At 43.0% G+C, this 25,248-nt stretch overlaps 1 protein-coding gene across 6 annotated transcripts in view; it reads right to left on the bottom strand.

Moving 5' to 3' along the window:
* LOC139406569 (ras association domain-containing protein 7-like) overlaps positions 1-19,053 on the bottom strand; it is a 58,920-nt gene extending 39,867 nt beyond the window's left edge. For 3 of the 6 annotated variants that reach the window (XM_071149298.1, XM_071149324.1, XM_071149316.1), the window contains exon 1: positions 1,896-2,066. The gene's annotated coding sequence lies outside the window, so the exon portion shown is untranslated. Of the gene's footprint in view, positions 1-1,895; positions 2,067-14,303; positions 14,412-18,950 lie in introns of those variants that run through there. The other 3 variants (XM_071149307.1, XM_071149334.1, XM_071149345.1) reach the window with 2 other exon arrangements.
* Positions 19,054-25,248: the final 6,195 nt, after the last annotated feature.

The following is a 25,248-nucleotide window of genomic DNA, read 5'->3' as shown; positions in this document are numbered from 1 at the left end:
ATATTTAGCAGATGTTATTACGGATGTAGCGATATGCTTGTCTCAGGGTAAGCCAGGAAATAAAATCAAAATAATAAAATTTTCTCTCTGGCACCCTCATCAATCCACAGGACAAGACAACAACTACAGACACATAATAAGACGCTATCTCTAAACACACACACACATAGGCTAGGATAATGAGTTATGTTTTAGCATGTGTAGCCCTCCATAAATCGATCTTTAATCTGTGAGGGTAAAAAGAGCTTGGTGACGTGCAGGCTGTGGAAGAGACACCCATGGCTTTATCATGCCTTCTCACACACACACGTATAGACATACAGACACACACACACACACACACACCAGTACACACACGGGTTGGACAGACAGTTCCAGGTTGTGCCATGTTACAGAGGAGGGGGCTTAGCACCAAGAGATACATTTAAGGACACAGTAGCCTGATCAGGGATACTGAACACACACACACTCACATACATACATACACACACACACACACACACGAAAGAGGATTTTGACACACACCATCTCAGATTGTTCTCAAATCGTTTCTGGAGTAATTAACAGATATGATTAGCATTCCTGAAACATTATTTTGTTGAAATATAATTTGATCTTTGTGAAATTAAGCTAATTGATTGCACCCAAATTTCCCCTTTTTATTTATAGGATTCATGATATATAGTAAATATAGTACCCAGCATCTGATTTGGATGAAACTTATTCCTACCAATGAGTAAGATATGCCACACATGGACACCCCACACCCTATGCCAATCCAACATACAGTATCAGTTCTCTATGTTTGACAAGTAGTTTGAAGCTGCAGCTTGGAGTATTGCTTCTCCCTACTATGCAATGTATTCCTTGTCAATCTGGTGATTTTTTTCAACCTTTATTTAACTAGGCAAGTCAGTTAAGAACAAATTCATATTTACAATGACGGCCTAGGAACAGTGGGTTAACTGACTTGTTCAGAGGCAGAACGAGATTTTTACATTGTGAGCTCAGGGATTCAATCTAGCAACCTTTCGGTTACTGGCCCAACGCTCTAACCACTAGGCTACATGCAGCTCCTGATTCTCCCCCGTTCAGAGAACACAACATTTCCTTTGCAACTTTGGTTAGAAAAACAATAGATTTGGCTCATGATGAAAATAAATTGTGTGGTCATCCTCACAATTCATACCAGTCCTCCATGAAAGTAATTCAGCTTGTCCGTCTTTTAGCAACCTAATGCTTCAACCAAACTTTCTCTGAAAAGTCCTGTATGGTCCAGTGTGGCTCTGTTGGTAGAGCATGGCGTTTGTGCCACCAGGGTTGTGGATTCAATTACCGGGTCCACCCATATGAAATATTTATTTTGGCATGACTGTAAGAGTCACTTTGGATAAATGGGCTAGAGACTAAAATAAAATAAAAGAATGTAATTGCATGGCAGTCTTATGCGTTTGGGTCTTTTACCATCGAAGACCACTAGAGACCATAACATTGAAACCATTAGAATTGAAATAGCCTAATGTTTTCCTTGTTCTAGCAGTAACTACTCTAGACATGTTTTTAAGGGAATAAACCACACACAAAGGTCCGTTTCCAGGACACAAATCAAGTGAAAATAAAGACAAACTGAATTACTTTCATGGAGGACTGGCTTGAATTGTGAGGATGACCACACTATTATTTTCATCATGAGTCAAATCTTTTGGTTTTCTACCCAAACTTGCACTTCTGGGTAAGCTTTTACTCAAACACAATATGATGCACTTAGAATTTAAAAACAAACATCCTCACAAACTACTGAGGAACATTCAAACACAAACTCCCTCATACAAACACACACACTCACGCAGAGAAACACACACGCTCTTTCCCAGAACAAAATGTGTCACACTCACCAGGTGAGGAAATGTCTTCCTTCTCAACTATCGCTCTCGTTCTAGCTTTTTCTCTCTCAGGTAGATTCCACTCGCTCCTCCGAGCTCTGGAGAGTGAGATCAGGAAGTGTAGTCCCAACAAAAGAGGGAGGGAGTGAGTGAGTGAGTGTTTCAGGGGAGGTAAAGTCCAGATGAGGTGGCTGGAGATTAAACCGATCTGTCTGTCGGTACTCCTCTGTTTCTATCTTTCCTCTCCCTTTCCAGTTTCTATCTATCTGTCTCCCTCACTCGTTCGCTGGCTGCTTCAGGAATGCAGCTCTCCTGGATGTTCTCACCACAGCAAAGATCTGAGACTGCTAAGCCTCTCTCGCTCTCTCTCTCTCGCTCTCTCTCTCTCGCTCTCTCTCTCTCGCTCTCTCTCTCTCGCTCTCTCTCTCGCTCTCTAGCTCTCTCTCTCTCTCTCTAGCTCTCTCTAGCTCTCTCTCTAGCTCTCTCTAGCTCTCTCTCTCTCTCTCTCTCTCTAGCTCTCTCTCTCCCGACACTCTGCTGACAGGGCAGGCCCCTCTCCCTCTCCAGGTAGTGGTTAGTAGAGGAGTCTCTCTCTCTCTCTGCCTTTCTCTTTCACTCTTAATAACACACTCAGAATTTAATTTGCTGTATTGAACTGTCTTAATATTCACACCGTACACTGCATAGTGTATGTGTGTGTATTTATTTGTGTGTGTTTGTGTACATACCACCTGAGGAAGTAGACTTCCTCCCTCTGGCCTCTGGTCACATGAACAGCTGACTATGTAAATGAGTCTCTCAGGTGATGTTCTCTTCCTGGAATGAGGTCACAGTCCCATGTCCAGGTGTGTGTGTGTGTGTGTGTGTGTGTGTGTGTGTGTGTGTGTGTGTGTTTAAACAGTGAGGGAGCCTCTCCCAGGGAGTGCAGGGCAAACCTGACCATTTGGGTTGGGAACACACACATACGTCCTGCCCTCCAGGACATCTATTGTACAGCACCCGGTGTTACAGGAAGGCCAAGAAGATCATCAAGGACCTCAGACACCTGAGCCATGGCCTGTTCACCCCTCTACCATCTCGTAGGCAGAAAAAAATAGAGGTAAACCGGGAGACTGAAAAACAACTTCTATCTCCAGGCCATTAGACTGTCAAATAGTCACCAGTAGCTGGTCTTCGGCCAGTACCCTGCCCTGAACTTTAGTCACTGTTACTAGCCGGCTACCACCCAGTACTCAACCCTGCACCTTAGAGACCGTGTGTGTGTGCGTGTCTTGTTCTGCTAAGCTACTTAGGCTGGGTTTGGAACCATGCCAGACCAATTAGATTTTGTTGTGTTGAAATCAACAGACAGACTGAGCATTAGATTAATTTACAGACTAACCTGATATGATTCATAACCATCTTTAGCTAAACACATTCACAAACACAGACACATTGACACTAAAATGCAAAAGGATTGGTCTATGTTTTTCTTGCAATAGCCCGTGTCTCAAACGTAATACCATTTAGACGAGGCTAGGCCCAGCTTTTTACTTCAGCCAGAACTATCAGAGTTTGCTCACATCTGAGACACAAGCTTTTGACACATTTAAGAGCTGAGATGCACAACAGATCCTGCCTGTAATTCTCTCTCACACAAACACACAGTAGGTCACTTCTACAGTAAAGGGAGAGTACCCTAGAGGTTCAGCTGATAGTGGCCAGGGTGAGAAAAGCAGAAGGTGTCAGAGGGAATTAACTTTTTAAAGGGACAATTTCAAGAAGTCAGTCTTTTTCCTAACGATTAGGGCAAACTTAGTTGGGAAATCCCAAAAGTCAAACAGAGCCAACTGGACAGGGCAAGTTGGGTTAGTTGTGGGCCCTGTGATGTAATGAACCGTCTGAAGGCTTGGAGAGTTCACTGTCACCTTCCAGGCATTCCTGAGGGTGCCTTCTCCCTCTATACCTCCCTTTTCCATCACCCCATTCCTCCCCCTCAAACACCCCTACTTTTCTATGACATTCAACACCCCACCCCCCTTCTCCATCCCTCCAGTTTGCATCCAGCAAAAAGAAAGCAAGAACAGATGTCTAAAAAAGCTTAATCTTCACATTCAAACCCAATACAGATACATTTCCCTCTCACTGTTCAGTCCCAGCACACAAAAGACTTAAAGAGCATTCCTAAATCCACAACCCGGATCGCCAGACGCATCCCTAGCCACGTCCTCAGAGCATGTACAGACCAGCTGGCTGAGGTGTTTACGGACTTATTCAATCTCTCCCTATCCCAGTCTGTCGTCCCCACTTGCTTCAATATGTCATCATTGCTCCTGTACCCAAAAAAGCAAAAGTAACTGAACTAAATGACTACTTCTGTCATCATGAAGTGCATTGAGAGGCTAGTTAACTTTATAAGGCTAGGGGGAGGACTTTTCAATGCTTTTCTATGGAAAGGGCTAATAATTAGGACCCAGATTGCAGTTCCCATGGCTTCCACTAGATGTCAACAGTCTTTAGAAATTGTTTCATGCTTGTTTTTTGAAAAATGAAGAAGTATTCGTATTCTTTCGAAGTATCCCTCAGAAGGACTCTAGTCTATTGGAGCGTGTGAATGAGTGCGCACTCCTCTATCCTTTTCTCCGGTATTGAACACAGTTTATTCTGTCTTAAATTGTATAGATTATTTACATATTAGGGTACCTGAGGTTGGATTAGAAATGTTGTTTGAATTGTTTGGACGAAGTCTACAACTTTTTAGATTCCTTTGTAGGCATGTTGGGCGAGTTGGAACAGGTGTATTTCTGAATCAAATGCGCCAAATAAACTGACATTTTTGGGATATAAAGAAGGACTTTATTGAACAAAACTACCATTCATTGTATAACTGGGACCCTTTGGATTGCAAAAAGATGAAGATCTTCAAAAAGGTAAGCGATTTATTTCATCGCTATTTCTGACTTTCGTTATGCCTCTGCTTGGTTGGAAAATGTTTGTGGCGCGCTCCGGTGAGGGCGCGCACTTGGTTATTTATCTCCGGGAATGGACATACGTCTACAATTTTATTGTTTATTTGCATATTAGGATGCCTGAGGATTGATTAGGAACGTTGTTTGACTTGTTTGGACGAAGTATATTTGTAACATTTGGGATTAATTTTGTATGCATTTTGAATGAGGAGAAACCAGCGGATTATTGAATGAAGCGCGTCAACTAAACTGACTTTTTGGGGATATAAAATACTTTATCGAACAAAACAACCATTCATTGTGTAACTGGGACCCTTTGGATTGCAAAAAGATGAAGATCTTCAGAGGTAAGTGATTTATTTTATCACTATTTTTGATTTTTGTGACACCTGTGCAGGTTATGAATTCATGTTAATGCAGGAAGTGGCAGAGGCACTGTCCTCAGACGATCAAATGCTATGCTTTCGCCATAAAGCCCATTGTAAATCGGACAAAGCGGTTCGATTACCAAGATTCTAAGCTAAATAATGGTTTACAACACTTGTATATTCATGAATGTTTAATATTACTACTTTAAAAATATATAAATTTCACGCTCTGCAATTTCACCGGATGTTGTCACTAGCGTCCCAATGATCCGAAAGAAGTTTTAAGGATCATATCACCTCCACCTTACCCGACATCCTAGACCCACTACAATTTCTATACCATCCCAACAGATCCAAGGATGACGGAGTTGCCATCCCACTGCACACTGCCCAATCCCATCTGGACAAGAGGATAACCTATGTAAGAATGCTGTTCATCGACTACAGCTCAGCCGTCAACACCTTATTGCCCTCCAAGCTCATCAATAAGCTTGGGGCCCTGGGTCTGAACCCAGCCCTGTGCAACTGGGTTCTGTGAAGGAGCTGATTGTGGACTTCAGGAGACAGCAGAGAGAGCACGCCCCATCCACATCGACGGGGCTGCAGCGGAGAGGGTGAAAAACTTCACGTTCCTCGGCTTGCACATCACTGATAACTTGAAATGGTCTATCCACACAGACAAAGTGTCGTAAAGAAGGCACAACAGTGCTTCTTCAAAGTCAGGAGTCTGAAGAAATTTGGCTTGGCCTCTAAAACCCTCACAAACTTCTACAGATGCACCATTGAGAGCATCCTGTCGGGCTGTATCACCGCCTGGTACGGCAACTTCACCGTCCAGAGGATGGTGTGGTCAGCACAACTCATCACCAGGACCACACTGCCTGCCCTCCAAGACATATACAGTACCCAGTGTCACAGGAACACCAAGAAAATCAAGGACTTCAGCCACCCGAGCCACTGCCTGTTCACCCAGCAACCATCAAGAAGGCAGAGACAGTACAGGTGCATCAAAGCTGGGACCGAGACTGAAAAACAGCTTCTATCTCCAGGCCATCAGACTCTTAAATAGTCACCACTAGCCAGTGGTAGAAAAAGTACCCAATTGTCATACTTGAGTAAAAGTGAAGATACCGTAATAGAAAATGACTCGAATAAAAGTGAGTCACCCAGTAAAATCCTACTTTAGTAAAAGTCGAAAAGTATTTGGTTTTAAATATAATTAAGTATAAAAAGTAAATGGAATTCCTAAAATATACTTAAGTATCAAAAGTAAAATAGTAAAACAATTCTAAAACCAGACAGCACCGTTTTTATATTTTATTGACGGATAACAAGGGGCACAGTCCAACACTTAGACATAATTTACAAACAAAGCATGTGTTTAGTGAGTCCACCAGATCAGAGGCGGTAGGGATGACCAGGGATGTTTTCTTGATAAGTGTGTGAATTAGACCATTTTACTGACCTGACAAACATTAAAAATGTACTTTTGCAAGTCATGAAAAATGTATGGAGTAAAAATTACATAATTTTCTTTAGGAATGTAGTAAAGTAAAAGTAAAGTACAGATACCCCCAAAAACGACTTAAGTAGTACTTTCAAGTATTTTAGCCGGCCTCTGCCCAGTACCCTGCCCTAAACTTTAGCCACTGTTACTAGCCGGCAACTACTCGGTACTCGACCCTGCACCTTAGACAATGCTGCCCTATGTACATAGTCATTGAACACTGGACACTTTAATGTTTACATACTGTTTTACCCACTTCATATGTATTGTATATACTGTATTCTAGACACGGCTCATTCTATATAAGTACTGCTGTGCACACATTTTCTAATCATACATTGTACATTGCTCGTTCTAATATTTCTTAATTCCTTTATTTGTATCGTCTGGATTGCGTGCATTGTTCTGTATTGTTAGGTATTACTGCACTGTTGGAGCTAGGAACACAAGCATTTAGCTATACCCTCGATAACATCTGCTAAATATGTGTACGCAACCAATAACATTTGTTTGATTTGAGAATGATAAATAGACCGGTCTTTCCTGCGACTCTCTCAATTAGGTTGTGCGGAGGGTAGTGGGCTGAGGTTTTTTTGTTGGCTGTTCTGCATCAGTCTTGAATAGCATTGTCTAAGGCTCAACTGTCTCCCCTCCCCCTCTTCAGAGATTAGACATCCCTCTCTTGTTCCCCCGTTTCCCAGAAAACCTCATTCAGCAAGTGGGAACAGGACAGATAGACACTGCACTGGGCAAAAACTGGTTAAATCATCCTTGTTTCCACGTCATTCCAACCCCCAATAATCAACGGTGGAAAATGAATTGGATTTGCAAAAAGTCATCAACGTCAGGGCATGTCGTCTTTTTTCACCCACTTTTTAACCAAAATCCAATAACATGGTGACAATGTTTGTTGATTTCACTGTGAATTCACGTTAGTTGACAACTCAACCAAATGTAAATCAAAACTGGACGTCTGTGCCCAGTGGGACAGGTCTTTAAAACAAACAAGAAGTAGAATCAGACAGGGTCGTGTTCAATAGGAGCAAACATGAGAAAAAATGTTTACCTAAAAAGGGACAACAGCCCAATAAGAACATTGATATTGTTTTTCCTTTTTTCCAATGTTTGCTTCATTGTTTGTCCAATTGAAGCCATCCCAGGATTGCAATGACACACTGAGTTTTGAACTTTTGTTTACATAGACATGTTCAGGGTAAGTAAGACCAAGGTAATAGTAATGTTTTGTTTTTCCTTCCTAGCAGAGCTATCATTATGGTCAGGGTCAAACTATAGCTCCTACATTGTAGCTCTGCTCAGTGTATCATTAAGATGGGCTGGATGGCTTTCTCTTAAGTCTTTGCATGGGTTACTCTTAAATATAGGCAGAAAACCTGGCTCAATGCCCTGAAACCTGGCTCAATGCCCTGAAACCTGGCTCAATGCCTTGAAACCTGGCTCAATGTCCTGAAACCTGGCTCAATGCCCTGAAACCTGGCTCAATAAGGGAATAATGTAAGTCTATCTTTATGATCTCATTAGGAAATCGTAATAATTAGTGATGCATCGATATGACATTTTTGGTTGATACCGATATCCAATATTTTCCTTGTAAAAAAAACCGATACCGATACTGATAACAGAAATTAAAAATGTTTGTGGCCTTTTAAGCATTAAAGTCCCCACTTATCTCAGCTCGCTGGTCACCATAGCATCTCCCACCTGTAGCACACGCTCCAGCAGGTATATCTCTCTAGTCACCCCCAAACCAATTCTTTCTTTGGCCGCCTCTCCTTCCAGTTCTCTGCTGCCAATGACTGGAACGAACTACAAAAATCTCTGAAACTGGAAACACTTATCTCCCTCACTAGCTTTAAGCACCAACTGTCAGAGCAGCTCACAGATTACTGCACCTGTACATAGCCCACCTATAATTTAACCCAAACAACGACCTCTTTCCCTACTGTATTTAATTAATTTATTTTGCTCCTTTGCACCCCATTATTTTTATTTCTACTTTGCACATTCTTCCATTGCAAATCTACCATTCCAGTGTTTTACTTGCTATATTGTATTTACTTTGCCACCATGGCCTTTTTTTTGCTTTTACCTCCCTTATCTCACCTCATTTGCTCACATCGTATATAGACTTGTTTATACTGTATTATTGACTGTATGTTTGTTTTACTCCATGTGTAACTCTGTGTCGTATGTGTCGAACTGCTTTGCTTTATCTTGGCCAGGTCGCAATTGTAAATGAGAACTTCTCAACTTGCCTACCTGGTTAAATAAAGGTTAAATACAGTGCCTTGCGAAAGTATTCGGCCCCCTTGAACTTTGCGACCTTTTGCCACATTTCAGGCTTCAAACATAAAGATATAAAACTGTATTTTTTTGTGAAAAATCAACAACAAGTGGGACACAATCATGAAGTGGAACGACATTTATTGGATATTTCAAACTTTTTTAACAAATCAAAAACTGAAAAATTGGGCGTGCAAAATTATTCAGCCCCCTTAATTTAATACTTTGTAGCGCCACCTTTTGCTGCGATTACAGCTGTAAGTCGCTTGGGGTATGTCTATCAGTTTTGCACATCGAGAGACTGAAATTTTTTCCCATTCCTCCTTGCAAAACAGCTCGAGCTCAGTGAGGTTGGATGGAGAGCATTTGTGAACAGCAGTTTTCAATTCTTTCCACAGATTCTCGATTGGATTCAGGTCTGGACTTTGACTTGGCCATTCTAACACCTGGATATGTTTATTTTTGAACCATTCCATTGTAGATTGTGCTTTATGTTTTGGATCATTGTCTTGTTGGAAGACAAATCTCTGTCCCAGTCTCAGGTCTTTTGCAGACTCCATCAGGTTTTCTTCCAGAATGGTCCTGTATTTGGCTCCATCCATCTTCCCATCAATTTTAACCATCTTCCCTGTCCCTGCTGAAGAAAAGCAGGCCCAAACCATGATGCTGCCACCACCATGTTTGACAGTGGGGATGGTGTGTTCAGGGTGATGAGCTGTGTTGCTTTTACGCCAAACATAACGTTTTGCATTGTTGCCAAAAAGTTCAATTTTGGTTTCATCTGACCAGAGCACCTTCTTCCACATGTTTGGTGTGTCTCCCAGGTGGCTTGTGGGAAACTTTAAACGACACTTTTTATGGATATCTTTAAGAAATGGCTTTCTTCTTGCCACTCTTCCATAAAGGCCAGATTTGTGCAATATAAGACTGATTGTTGTCCTATGGACAGAGTCTCCCACCTCAGCTGTAGATCTCTGCAGTTCATCCAGAGTGATCATGGGCCTCTTGGCTGCATCTCTGATCAGTCTTCTCCTCGTATGAGCTGAAAGTTTAGAGGGACGGCCAGGTCTTGGTAGATTTGCAGTGGTCTGATACTCCTTCCATTTCAATATTATCGCTTGCACAGTGCTCCTTGGGATGTTTAAAGCTTGGGAAATATTTTTGTATCCAAATCCGGCTTTAAACTTCTTCACAACAGTATCTCGGATCTGCCTGGTGTGTTCCTTGTTCTTCATGATGCTCTCTGCGCTTTTAACGGACCTCTGAGACTATCACAGTGCAGGTGCATTTATACGGAGACTTGATTACACACAGGTGGATTGTATTTATCATCATTAGTCATTTAGGTCAACATTGGATCATTCAGAGATCCTCACTGAACTTCTGGAGAGAGTTTGCTGCACTGAAAGTAAAGGGGCTGAATAATTTTGCACGCCCAATTCTTCAGTTTTTGATTTGTTAAAAAAGTTTGAAATATCCAATAAATGTCGTTCCACTTCATGATTGTGTCCCACTTGTTGTTGATTCTTCACAAAAAAATACAGTTTTATATATTTATGTTTGAAGCCTGAAATGTGGCAAAAGTTCAAGGGGGCCGAATACTTTCGCAAGGCACTGTATATATATATTTTTGTTTAAAGCATTCTAGTACAGTTAAACAGTTAACACACACACATGGACGCAGTGGCCTAAGGCACTGCATCTCAGTGCAAAAGGTGTCACAACAGTTGTTGGTTCGAATTCCGGCTGTATCACATATGGCCATGATTGGGAGTCCTCTAGGGCGGCGCACAATTGGCCCAGCGTTGTCCGGGCCATCATTGTAAATAAGAATTTGTTCTTAACTGACTTGCCTAGTTAAAAAAGGTTACACACACACACCACACTAACCAAACTGTTATTTTGTTGGCAAAACGTACAGTTGAAGTCGGAAGTTTATATGCACCTTAGCCAAGTACATTTAAACTCAGTTCTTCACAATTCCTGACATTTAATCCTAGTAAAAATTCCCAGTCTTAGGTCAGTTAGGATCACCACTTTATTTTAAGAATGTGAAATGTCAGAATAATAGTAGAGAGAATGATTTATTTCAGTTTTTATTTCTTTCATCACATTCCCAGTGGGTCAGAAGTTCACATACACTCAATTAGTATTTGGTAGCATTGCCTTTAAATTGTTTAACTTGGGTCAAACGTTTAGGGTAGCTTTCCACAAGCTTCCCACAGCTTCCCACAAGCTTCCCACAATGGGTGAATTTTGGCCCATTCCTCCTGACAGAGGTCAGGGCTTTGTGATGGCCACTCCAATACCTTGACTTTGTTGTCCTTAAGCCATTTTGCCAAAACTTTGGAAGTATGCTTGGGGTCAATGTCCATTTGAAGACCCATTTGCGACCAAGCTTTAACTTCCTGACTGATGTCTTGAGATGTTGCTTCAATATATCCACATAATTTTCCTGCCTCATGATGCCATCTATTTTGTGAAGTGCACCAGTCCCTCCTGCAGCAAAGCACCCCCACAACATGATGCTGCCACCCCAGTGCTTCACGGTTGGGATGGTGTTCTTTGGCTTGCAAGCCTCCCACTTTTTCCTCCAAACATAACGATGGTCATTATGGCCAAACTGCTCTATTTTTGTTTCAACAGACCAGAGGACATTTCTCCAAAAAGTACAATCTTTGTCCCCATGTCCAGTTGCAAACCTTAGTCTGGCTTTATTATGGCGGTTTTGGAGCAGTAGCTTCTTCCTTGCTGAGCGGCCTTTCAGGTTATGTCAATATAGGACTCGTTTTACTGTGGATATAGATACTTTTGTACCTGTTTCCTCCAGCATCTTGACAGGGTCCTCTGCTGTTGTTCTGGGATTGATTTGCACTTTTTGCAGCAAAGTACGTTCATCTCTAGGAGACAGAACGCGTCTCCTTCCTAAGCGGTATGACGGCTGTGTGGTCCCATGGTGTTTATACTTGCGTACTATTGTTTGTACAGATGAACGTGGTTCCTTCAGCCGTTTTGCTCCCAAGGATGAACCAGACTTGTGGAGGTCTACAAATTTTTTCTGGGGGCATTTGATTTTCCCATGATGTCAAGCAAAGAGGCACTGAGTTTGAAGGTAGGCCTTGAAATACATTTACAGGTACACATCCAGTTGACTCAAATGCTGTCAGTTAGCCTATCAGAAGCTTCTAAAGCCATGACATAATTTTCTAGAATTTTCCAAGCTGTTTAAAGGCACAGTCCACTTAGTGTTTGTAAACTTCTGACCCACTGGAATTGTGATACAGTGAATTATAAGTGAAATAATGTGTCTGTAAATAATTGTTGGAAACATTACTTGTGTCATGCACAAAGTAGGTGTCCTAGTCCGTGGGGCGACGCACAATTGGCCTAGTGTCGTCCGGGTTAGGGAGGGTTTGGCCGGTAGGGATATCCTTGTCTCATCGCGCAGCAGCGACTCCTGTGGCGAGCCGGGCGCAGTGCACGCTAACCAAGGTTGCCAGGAGCACGGTGTTTCCTCCGACGCATTGGTGCGGCTGGCTTCCGAGTTGGATGCGCGCTGTGTTAAGAAGCAGTGCGGCTTGGTTGAGTTGTGTATCGGAGGACGCATGACTTTCAAACTTCGTCTCTCCCGAGCCCGTACGGGAGTTGTAGCGATGAGACAATATAGTAGCTACTAACAATTGGATACCACGACATTGGGGAGAAAAAGGGGTAAAATTCAAATTTTAAAAATTGTAATTTAAAAAGTAGGTGTCCTAACAGACTTGCCAAAACTACAGTTTGTGTGGTTGAAAAACTAGTTTTAATGACTCCAACCTAAGTGTATGTAAACTACCAACTTCAAGTGTATGTCCCCATTACCAGTAAAACATCATCTAAACATATTTATTTCACATGCTTGCTGTGCTGTTTTGTTGTTCATTTGTTCAGTCATTTCATTCTCAACCAGGATTTCTATGGAACTCCATTTGGGTCAATTAACATGACCATCTGTTTCAGTAGCTATAGTTAGCTAGCTAACTATATAGCTAGGTGTCATCATCTAAAATAACCCTCATTTATAAGACAGTTCTTATTTGATTAATGGTGGTCGGACCCATCTTTGTGAAGCTAGCCACAATAAGGATTAGCCACAATAGTGGACCTTGTGGTTAGCCTTCAAAATAAAATAATTATAATATTTGTATTCATTTGCATCACTGTCAATGACGTACTTTTACTTTGAAGGCAAACCGCAAATTCCACTATTGTGCCTAATCCTTATTGTGGCTAGCTTCACAACACATAACCCGATTCGGTTGAGTCTCACTAGCCAGATATAGCTAGCTGGCTGCGTATAACGTTCGCTTTGGGCAACAGGGTTAAGTAGCTGGCTAGTTATTTATTTTCATGAACTGAAGTTCAATTTCAATAGGCGAACATCAAGTGGCAACCTAGCTAATACTTACTCACAAGGATTCCTAAATCATTGCTAAGTATAATGAAAATAACTGCAGTTTCTACTGGTCATTGTTTTCAGGCTGGTTGTATTGGTGCTAGCTAGGTACCAAGCTAAAGCCAGCTACCCCAGAAGTTGCGGTCGAACAAATAATGCTTTATTACCAACGCGGTATTGTAAACACATCGTTTGTGGCCGGTGTTTGCTTGTTTGCAGACTTTTTTGTACAGCTTAGACAGTGCTACTGTATCTTTTTTGACATGCAATGACCCATACGGCGTTCCATAGTAAGTATGTCGTGAAGCTAATAGCAGTGACGCTATTACTGTGTAACTCCGGTAGTGCAACATCTGAAAAACAGCGCACTTGGTAGTGTGTACTGGTGCTCGACTAGTTGGCGAAAGCCAACATCACCCACGACAGAGAATGGTTGATTTTCAAGGGCAATGAATTCCATGATCTCGCCTTTGAGTTGTCTCGCTGAAATGTTCTTACTCTTTAAATGACTGCTCGACTTGTTGACTGCTCAATCCACACAGCGGACATTGTGTGGGCTAGGTTAGGAATGCTGTGTTGCACGTGTAGCGAAAAATTTTACGTGCCGTTATTATGTTATATAGGTATGCACGTTAGCTTTGACATCGGTTTTTAACGTCGCCGTTAAACTAGACATCGGGTCGATACCGATGTTGGCATTTTTAGATAATATCGTACGATTCCGATATGTTCACCGATATCGTGCATCCCTAATAATAATCCCACCTCATTTCATCTGTACTACTACAACAGGCCATTGTCTTGTCTTTGCATTAAAACGGTTCATATATCAGGTTAACAATAGGAAAGAGAGAAGCGAACCTGGTAGCCTGTATCTCTTCCTCTGCTGTCATCCAGTCTAGACCAGTTTGGTGTCATCCCACAGCCAGTGCAGGGAAGGGCTCTCTCGCTCAGTCATGCATGGAGCACCTCAGTGTGGAACACAAAAGCCAGTCAGGGTTTAAGTCAACAGTACGCTCAAATCACACACTGACCCCAAGCCCCAACCCTCAGCTCCTCTGCATTGTGGGAGTTCTGGTGGTGGGGGTGAGTGGGATAACAAACCGCCAGGCCAGACAGAGGGAGAAACAGAAAGACAAGCAAGTGAGGGACAAGCAAGTGACAAGCAAGTGAGGGAGAGACAGAAAGAGAAAGATGGATAAACAGACAGAGATGGACAGACAGATGATCAAATAAACACACACACACACACACACAATTGTTTTATATTTTGTGTTAAAATAAAGAAAATTATATATGCCTCATTTGCATAAATATACTGGGTATATTTGCATATATTCCTTAATTAATATAAAGGGGTGGAACAGGGCTGTACCTACTGCACTCACCTGCTCTGTCTAGACCTACTGCACTCACCTGCTCTGTCTAGACGTACTGCACTCACCTGCTCTGTCTAGACGTACTGCACTCACCTGCTCTGTCTAGACGTACTGCACTCACCTGCTCTGTCTAGACCTACTGCACTCACCTGCTCTGTCTAGACCTACTGCACTCACCTGCTCTGTCTAGACCTACTGCACTCACCTGCTCTGTCTAGACCTACTGCACTCACCTGCTCTGTCTAGACCTACTGCACTCACCTGCTCTGTCTAGACCTACTGCACTCACCTGCTCTGTCTAGACCTACTGCACTCACCTGCTCTGTCTAGACCTACTGCACTCACCTGCTCTGTCTAGACCTACTGCACTCACCTGCTCTGTCTAGACGTAACTGCACTCACCTGCTCTGTCTAGACGTAAATTGCACTCACCTGCTCCGTCTAGACGTAAATTGCACTCACCTGCGCCGTCTAGACCTACTGCACACACCTGCTCGGTCTAGACCTACTGCACTCACCTGCTCTGTCTAGACCTACTGCACTCACCTGCTCTGTCTAGACCTACTGCACTCACCTGCTCTGTCTAGACCTACTGCACTCACCTGCTCTGTCTAGACCTACTGCACTCACCTGCTCTGTCTAGACCTACTGCACTCACCTGCTCTGTCTAGACCTACTGCACTCACCTGCTCTGTCTAGACCTACTGCACTCACCTGAGCTGTCTAGACCTACTGCACTCACCTGCTCTGTCTAGACCTACTGCACTCACCTGCTCTGTCTAGACCTACTGCACTCACCTGAGCTGTCTAGACCTAGCTGTCTAGACTGCTTCATTAATTGCGGTTGTTGTTGCAAAATTCAACGTGTGTCAATAGCAGGATGCCCTCAGATTAAAAATCAACAGGCTTGGCTCTAGATTACACCTATATATACATACTTTACATTGTTTGCGAGACCAGACATAATATCACTATAATCCAAGTTTTCATTTTTCTAATTTGTAAACATTTCAACTGTATTGAATTATTACTTTTTCAAAATAAAGGGAACCTTTCTTTTCATCTAAGTGTCAAGACAATGCATTAAATCCTTGACCAAGCTTTAGCATTCTTATAGATGCAACGGAAAGATAATGTATTCCATTCAGCCCATTTCAGCCACTAACGGGGTGTGTTTGACAGGTCATTACAAACATTTCAGCAGAAAAAACAACACAAGCAAGAGTATGAAAGGGTCGCAGGAGTAAAATGAAAGCAATCAATCCAGCCAGATTTAAGTGACAAGTGGATTTTGTAACCCTCAAACACAGGAAATAGATGACTGAAAAAGACAGATCCTCATGTGGGGGTACATGTGCTTTGGTAGTGGAAGGGCATGAACTCCCGGTTAGGGCAAATGGACCAGTCAGGTGATTAGAGGTCAGAGGTTAGGGGTGAACAAAAACACAGAGTAAGCCTAACAGAGAGTGTGTGAGGTCCCCTAATGCAGGCACTGACGCCCTGTCTCTGTCTGGTTCTCCCTCTCCCCCTGTCTCCCTGTCTCCCCCTGTTTTCCCTGTCTCCCCCTGTCTCCCTCTCCCCCTGTCTGTCTGTCTCCCCCTCTCCCCCGTCTGTCTGTCTCCCCCTCTCCCCCTGTCCGTCTGTCTCCCCCTCTCCCCCTGTCCGTCTGTCTCCCCCTCTCCCCCTGTCCGTCTGTCTCCCCCTCTCCCCCTGTCCGTCTGTCTCCCCCTCTCCCCGTCTCCCCGTCCGTCTGTCTCCCTGTCCGTCTGTCCGTCCGTCCGTCTCCCTGTCCGTCCGTCTCCCTGTCCGTCCGTCTCCCTGTCCGTCCGTCTCCCTGTCTGTCCGTCCATCTGTCTGTCTGTCTGTCTGTGCCATTCTCTCTCTCTCTGATGTTTGGGGAGGGCTATCTATTGGTTAGAACAATAAGTCTCAATGGCTTTCACTCCACTTCCCTTTCTCTTCTGTGGATCAAATGATTCATCTTGCTGTGTGTGCAGTGGGGTGGCTGGTTGAGTCAGTGTACGTCCCACCCTCACCCTACCCTTCCCCCTGCACACAACCGCCAGCCTGGGGAACATGACACTGTCTCCACTCACATAATGGACTTGTATTGTTCTACTGCACATTTATTTTATAGATATCATCCTCACAATATGCCGTACGTCTCATATTCTAGAGAGTGGTAGTGTAAAAGGGCTCATCAGAACCTGGCATAAACATAATCTAGTAGCCTAAAGAATCTACAGAAACACTGCTTTGCCTAACACCACCAGGGGTGACATTATACAAAGCACCATGCAGTAGGGAGCAACAACGCGGCCCAAGTCCCCGTTTCTTCTTAGTCAAGTATTAATGTCTACAGATAGATAAAGCCATGAAACACTCCACCACAGCTTCCTGTGAGCCCACACACACTCACACTCATAGGGGCGCACACACACACACACAAACATACTTAAAATCTTGAGTAGATAAACAATTATTCACTCGTCACAGAACAGCTGTTTCCCAAACTGTCCAGCCAGTCTGCATCCCGTACATTAGCCTCCCTGTCTAGATCCAGCCAGTCTGCCTCCGGTACATTAGCCTCCCTGTCTAGATCCAGCCAGTCTGCCTCCGGTACATTAGCCTCCCTGTCTAGATCCAGCCAGTCTGCCTCCGGTACATTAGCCTCCCTGTCTAGATCCAGCCAGTCTGCCTCCGGTACATTAGCCTCCCTGTCTAGATCCAGCCAGTCTGCCTCCCGTACATTAGCCTCCCTGACTAGATCCAGCCAGTCTGCCTCCGGTACATTAGCCTCCCTGTCTAGATCCAGCCAGTCTGCCTCCCGTATATTAGCCTCCCTGTCTAGATCCAGCCAGTCTGCCTCCCGTACATTAGCCTCCCTGTCTAGATCCAGCCAGTCTGCTTCCTGTACATTAGCCTCCCTATCTAGATCCAGCCAGTCTGCCTCCCGTACATTAGCCTTCCCATGCAAGACACAGACAAGCAATACAGTCTCTAATATCAGCAACCCAGCTCTGAGTATAACCTCTCCCCCGACTGGTCTCCCCTGACTAAAAAGATGCTGAAATTAACCTGGTATGTCCGCTCTATTGTGTAGGAACTGATAACTGACTGATCTGCACAGGTCAAGTATCACAGGACAGCCAGGTCAATCGAGCAGTGTGTGTGTGTGTGTAACAGTAGATCCTCTGGCCATTAGACAGACAAGACAAGAGTGCACCTGTGGGAGTGGCCGAGAGCTCTGCTTCTGGCGTTGTCACGGATACCAAACACAGCCAAAAGAGGACAACACTTGAAGGCGGTTGCCATGCAAAAATGTGAGAAAGTGGCCTAATTCACAGACACAGCCCAAAGATTGTGTCGGGACAAGGCCAAAGGAACACAGACAGCTCGCAGCTGCAGTCTCAAGATCGCAGCTTTCTCTACTGCACGACCAATACGACCCAATGATTTTAAGAACACAAATCTTGAGACCACAGATGTCACGCCATCAGGTTAAATAAATAAAAAATCCATAGACTTTCACTGAAATTAAGACAACTAACTGTAAGGTCCATGTTTAGGGCTAATGCAGCTTTACACCAAAATTACCTGTCAATTTCCCATGGAAAGGAAATCCACCATCAATCTAGCCAGAAAATGAATCATACTCATTGATTATTAGTCAGCATGCAATAATAACAACATGACTCTATGACTCCTTAAAGATGTTCAGAATGTAAATAGCCTACATGAGAGCTTTGAAAAATGTACCCTCACCTGGTATGAAGACAAGACATTTGTGCCAATGTTAGACCTGCATTCACCTTTAGACACTCAAGTGATTGCTCTGCTCTTGCGGTTACCATGGTAATGTCTTTAATAGATAAGCTACTGGTAAGAGCATTTTTCATCAGTTGCCAGAAGACAATGTGAATGCCACATAAGCAAACAAAAAGTTCAATTGCAGACTGATTTTATCATTTGGTTTTTTTGTTCCAATCTGCCTTAGAACGACATCAACGTCTATTACTTCACATGAATTAAAACACTCGTGAAAGCAACAGTTTGACAAAGACAGCCAACAGAAAAAGACACAGAGCAAACTTGCAAAACAGGGGACAAAAAGCCAACAACTACTCACTTTGTTTAGTAGACTCCAACCGTTTGTCTGGGTCTCTGTGGTGGTGTGAAAGAGGAGCAAGAGAGAGAAACAGCCCTGTCACTGTGAGAGAGTGTTACACTGCTACCTGATCCAGTGGAGTGAATAAGAGCCCCCCACACACACTCAGCGTGATGTGGAGGGGAGGGGTGGGAGCAGGAGAGAAAAGTAAAGTGGTGCCGCCATTCTCTGTCGCCCTGGAGACCAATGCTCTTTCAAAGAAATCGACCAATGACAAACACTGGTGATTGTGTTGAGACAAAAAAGTCACATGACTGCAGTTCCCTTAACACAAAAAACACAGAGATAGAGAGTGCGAGAGAGAGAGAGAAAATAAGAAAAGAGACAGGGAAGATTTTATGAAAAAGAGAGGAAGAGAGAGAGACAAAGAGAGAGAATAATCGAAAAACAGACAGAGAGAAACAGAGAGAAAGAAAGGGGGATTGAATGGAAGTCAAAAGGGGGCCAGACACTGAAGAGGCCACCAGACCAAGGCCTGTCCCCATTTTCCTCCCCCTCCCTGCTCAAGGGGGGGGGGGGGCAGATTCTAGTCCAGCTCAAACTTTAACTCCCTGCCCGCCATTACGCCCTTTAACCTGCTAACACCCCCACAGCCTCACTGTGCTTGAGGCAGAAATTGCCATTAACCACAGGCCAGCATACCCCATTCTCCCAATCCAAACCTTAGGCCTACCTATTAGGAGGATGGGAAAATATCTGACCCTGTATCAGTGGTTAAGGATAGTCCCATATCCTCCCTGTATTTCCCATGGCTGAGAGGATCAATGCGCTCTCCACCACTCAACACCACTGTGTGAGCCTGACGAGAAGTGCTACAGCTTCAGTTGGTCCTACGTTCGGAAACAGCTGATATTCCACTTTATTATCTGTTGTTGACACCATTCTGGTGTTGTCAACTGGTCTGCTGATGATAACACTGTCACAGGTGGCTGGTGTACCGTGTGGTTTGATAAGAATGTGACTGGCTTCTGAAGTGCTGTAAAAGAGCAGTGCAGAATAGCCCTGATTTCCCAACAACAGCTAACGTGTAGGGACAAGGGAGAGTGAAATACATGTACACAGGCTAAACAGAAAAGATAGCTGTATATTTGCACTCACACGTCCCTCACATTTTCAGCAATATTTGAGCACGTGATCTGTTTCACTAAATGATCTACTTCAGCAGTAAAATGCTCTCTCCAAAAGAGGGGTACACACCACAGGGAGAACAGACAGGTCTAAATGGCTAGGATTGATTTATTTGAAGTGGGTAATGGAGAGTTTTGACTGGAAGTGAACTGATCTGTGATAGCCCTGTAATGGCTGCTGAATTAGGCTTTTAGTAACAGCTGTACCATAGATCTCAGTTTAGCACGGATATTTAGGCTACATACAGCAGCAGGTAGACATCATCTAGCATATTTGAAAATGAGATGTATCCCCAAAATGAACAATGAATGACCTATTGCACAGTAGCCTAATAGTAATAGAGGGTAGCCTAATAGCTATGGATCTGGCATGCTCTTCGAATGGATATAGCCTATTATAAGCTTAATAAAAGTAGCTTTATAACATCCTAGTATGACAGTCATTTCAAAATCATAGATCCCCATAATCAGAGACTGAACAATGAGACATTGTGTTTGAGCAGCATGTTCTGTAAATACTGTGTTCCAGTATAATAATGACTGACTGACTGTAGAGATAACCTGGAGCTGACAGGAGGAACCAGAAGTAGCCTAAGTTACGTTTTTATGGGCCTTTCAATCAGAGGAGAACATGTGAGTCACAGCTCTGATTAGGCTGTTGCAGGAGTACAGGCAGGATTAAGTACACTAACACTTCAAACTGCTCTGACTGGGACAGAGGAAGAGTGTATATTGAGATTCACCCAGTGAGTAGCCTAATTGGGGTGACGGGAACAGGGAGTACCTCTATGGATCTTTCCACAGAGTGGACTGCTGTGGGAGTACGTAGTTTACTTGGGGTCATGCCCATGAACGGAATGCACTCTGTCTACCCCACAGCTAACAGTGTGTAAGGATGAGTGATGTGTGTGTGTGGGTGATGTGTGTAAAGTGCTATCTCCAGCTGGTACACAAGCCTTTTTGTTTTTCAATGGAAAAGCAGCTGGACAGATGATTCAGTGTGGGGGGATTTCAGGGAGGAGGAGGGGGAGGAGGGCAAGGAGGGGGCAGACCTACAATTAGATACACGTCTTTTGTTTCATTACAGCAATATGATAAGACCCAATAGACACTGGGGGAGGGAATGTATTCATATCATGGGAAAATACACCATGAACATACCAAATTATATTTTTGCGTTTCACTGAAGTGCAGCTCCCAAAGAAATTGAAAGATGCAAATGTGGCTTATTTTGCACTGCAGTTTTTAGATTGCAGAAGTAAACTGTTACTTCCACCATTAGGAGATGAGGAGGAGCATAATGAAAGGACTAGTCTACAGATCAAGGGGATGGGATATTTACTAACAAAAATAATAAGATATAAACATAGGGGGATGGGATATTTACTAACAAAACACTAAGATACAAACATAGGGGGATGGGATATTTACTAACAAAAAGACTAAGATACAAACATAGAGGGATGGGATATTTACTAACAAAAAGACTAAGATACAAACAGAGGGATGGGATATTTACTTACAAAAAGACTAAGATACAAACATAGCGCTAACTAAGTTCATGCTGAAATACTTTAATGGCATCACAGCAACAACGGCGGTCTTTGCCGTTTAAGATTAGGGAGGACGGTTTTTGGTGGCCTTATTTATGTCTATTACACCATATTGGATGACTGTCATTCATATTCCATTCACCTATCGATAGGTTTAGGCTACTACATGATACTCGAAGTTGCCCTATACCCATCATCAGGTTGCTACAACCTACAAATGATAGTTTATAATGTAGGTGCACAGGTCTATAGACAAATTTGAGTAATCAAGGTGACAGACAGTGACACATTCAATACCACCTTGCACATTCTTGCCTGCATCTAGCTGATCTGGGGTTGAATCATTAGTCCAAAGAGTTGACTAACAGCGCTGCCTCAGGACCTGGACGACTTGCCTTAATAGAAGGAACCATGAATTCTGCTCTGTATCAGAGAATACTACAAGAGAATGTCAGGCCATCCGTCTGTGAGCTGAAGCTGGAGCGCAGTTGGGTCATGCAGCAATACAATGATCCAAAACACACAATCACATCTACATGAAAATGTCTAAAAAGACACAAATTTGATGCACTTGTACTGACCTCGCCTTCTGGATGATAGAGGGGTGAACAGGTCGTGAATGGGGTGGTTGATGTCCTTGATGATATTTTTGGCCTTCCTGTGAGGTAAGTTAAAAATATATAAATTGTAAAATAAAGTACAGATACCCCCCCAAAAAAAAGAGTTCTTATTTATACCCCGGCCAAACCCGGACGCCCTATGGGACTCTCAATCACGGCCTAATGTGATGCACCATGGATTCAAACCAGGGACTGCAGTGACGCCTCCTGCACTGAGATGCAGTGCCTTAGACCACCGCGCCACTTGGGAGCCCAAGTTGGACTTACCAAGTAGGACTTAATTAGTACATTAAATAATTTTCACACCACTTTTACGCTGCAGCTACTCTCTGTTTATCATATATGCATAGTCACTTTAACTATACATTCATGTACATACTACCTCAATTGGGCCAACCAACCAGTGCTCCCGCACATTGGTTAACCGGGCTGTCTGCATTGTGTCCCGTCACCCACCACCCGCCAACCCCTCTTTTACACTACTCTCTGTTCATCCTATATGCATAGTCACTTTAATCATATCTACATGTACATAATACCTCAATCAGCCTGACTAACCGGTGTCTGTATGTAGCCTCACTTTTATAGCCTCGCTACTGTATATAGCCTGTCTTTTTACTGTTGTTTTATTTCTTTACTTACCTATTGTTCACCTAATACCTTTATTGTACTATTGGTAAGAGCCTGTAAGTAAGCATTTCACTGTACGGTGTTGTTGTGTACCTGTTGTATTCAGCGCACGTGACAAATCAACTTTGATGATTTGATTTGACTGCTCTTGGCCGTACCACACCGTCGACCGTATGTGGCCGTAGACACACAACTATAAGGACTGCTGTTTTCCCACAGAACACTATAACAGCTGGCACTCTCACACTGCTATGGCAGATTATTTATTTCATAGGAAAAAGCAGCAACATCAAGCACTACACAGCTGCGGGTCTATATCAGTCTGCTAATACAGGATTCGTAAAGGCCCAGTGCACTAGTTTTGTGGAAAAAAAATAACTAAATGTATATGTGTTTACCAGAATTTGTAACTTGAGTCTGATAACTATCTGTACAAAACAGTTAATCTGATAATACTTGTGGAATATAGAAATAGTTGTTTGACATACTGTATTTTTTCCTCTTTCTTGAAATACTTTGCAAATGCAACTTATTTCTATGTGAAAGCTGAAATGGTCTATTAATTCCTTTTCCATTTTAGTAGACACTCTTATCCAGAGCAACTTACAGTAGAGAGTGCACACATTTTCATACTTTTTCATATTGGTCCCCCGTGGGAATTGAAGCCACAACCCTAACATTGCAAGTGCCATGATACAAACTGAGCCACATCACCACATCATCACAAACCAATTGATGTCTCAACGTACTCAATTGCTGTATTGTACATTGTTTTTCTTGATGGTGATGGAAAGTCTACAGGTACAAACCTAGATGACTAGCCTAAGTACAATACATTAATATACATTTACATTAAGTGGTTTGTAAGTATGGCAAATTAATACTGCACAAAAAGTGGTTGTTTTCCATATTATTTGATCAAGAAATGTGTTAATTTGATATGATCTTTTGTGTCTTTGCCCATAACTTTGCAACATCCATTAGAATGGCAATATCAGAGAAAGGGACAGGGCAACAACTCTTACAAATCCATCTATTGAATCCTGCAAGATACTGTTCTTCATTATAAACTGGGTGGTTCGAGCCACGAATGCTGATTGGCTGACAGCCATGGTATTTCAGACCATATACCATGGGTATTACAAAACATTTATTTGTACTGCTCTTATTACGTTGGTAACCAGTTTATAATAGCAACAAGGCACTTCGGGGGTTTGTGATATATGGTCAACACGCCACGGCTTAGAGCTTTGTCCAGGCACTCCGCGTTGCGTATACAACCTCTCCTCGGGCCTTATTGCTTAATTATACAACAACCTTTTTTTTTCCAAAGCAGAGACGCTGCAAAAAATGTTACCCCTCTACAGACTCTACAGATGTCTATAATCGGCCCGCTAATACTAGTAAAGGCTAAGTGCACTCCTCTTGTGATTATGTAGAGTACCAGTCAAAAGTTTGGACACACCTTCTCATTCAACAGTTTTTACTTATTTTTCCCATTTTCTGTATTGTAGAATAATTGTGAAGACATCAAAAGTATTAAATTACACATATGGAATCATGTAGTAACCAAGAAAGTGTAAAACAAATACAAATATATTTTATATTTGAGATTCTTCAAAGTAGCCACACTTTGCCTTGATGACAGCTTTGCACACTCTTAGCATTCTCTCAACCAGCTTCATGAGGTAGTCACCTGGATTGCTTTTCCAACCGTCTTGAAGGAGTTCCCACAAATGCTGAGCACTTGTTGGATGCTTTTCCTTCACTCTGCGGTCCAACTCATCCCAAACCATCTCAATTGGGTTGAGGTCGGATGATTGTGGAGGCCAGGTCATCTGATGCAGCACTCCATCACTCTCCTTCTAGATCAAATAACACCTAACACAGCTTGGAGGTGTGTGCTGGGTCATTGTCCTCTTGAAAAACAAATGAAAATCCCACTAAGCACAAACCTGGTTAAGCATGGCTAACACAATTCTAAATAAATCACCAACAGCAAAGCACCCCCACAACAACACACCTCCACCTCCATGCTTCACGGTGGGAACCACACATGGAGAATACATCCGTTCACCTACTCTGCGTCTCAAAGACACGGCGGTTGGAACCAAAAGTCTCAAATTTGGGACGGACAGATTTCCACCGGTCTAATGTCCATTGCTCGTGTTTCTTGGCCCAAGCAGGTCTCTTCTTATTATTGGTGTCCTTTAGTAGGGGTTTCTTTGCAGAAATTCGACCATGAAATCCTGATTCACGCAGTCTCCTCTGAACAGTTGATGTTGAGATGTGTCTGTTACTTGAACTCTGTGAAGCATTTATTTGGGCT

This window comes from Oncorhynchus clarkii, chromosome 1 (genome assembly GCF_045791955.1).
Source record: "Oncorhynchus clarkii lewisi isolate Uvic-CL-2024 chromosome 1, UVic_Ocla_1.0, whole genome shotgun sequence".
NCBI classification, from domain to species: Eukaryota; Metazoa; Chordata; class Actinopteri; order Salmoniformes; family Salmonidae; genus Oncorhynchus; species Oncorhynchus clarkii.
Note: the sequence above shows the minus strand (reverse complement) of the source record. Positions and strands in the feature narration are given on the sequence as shown.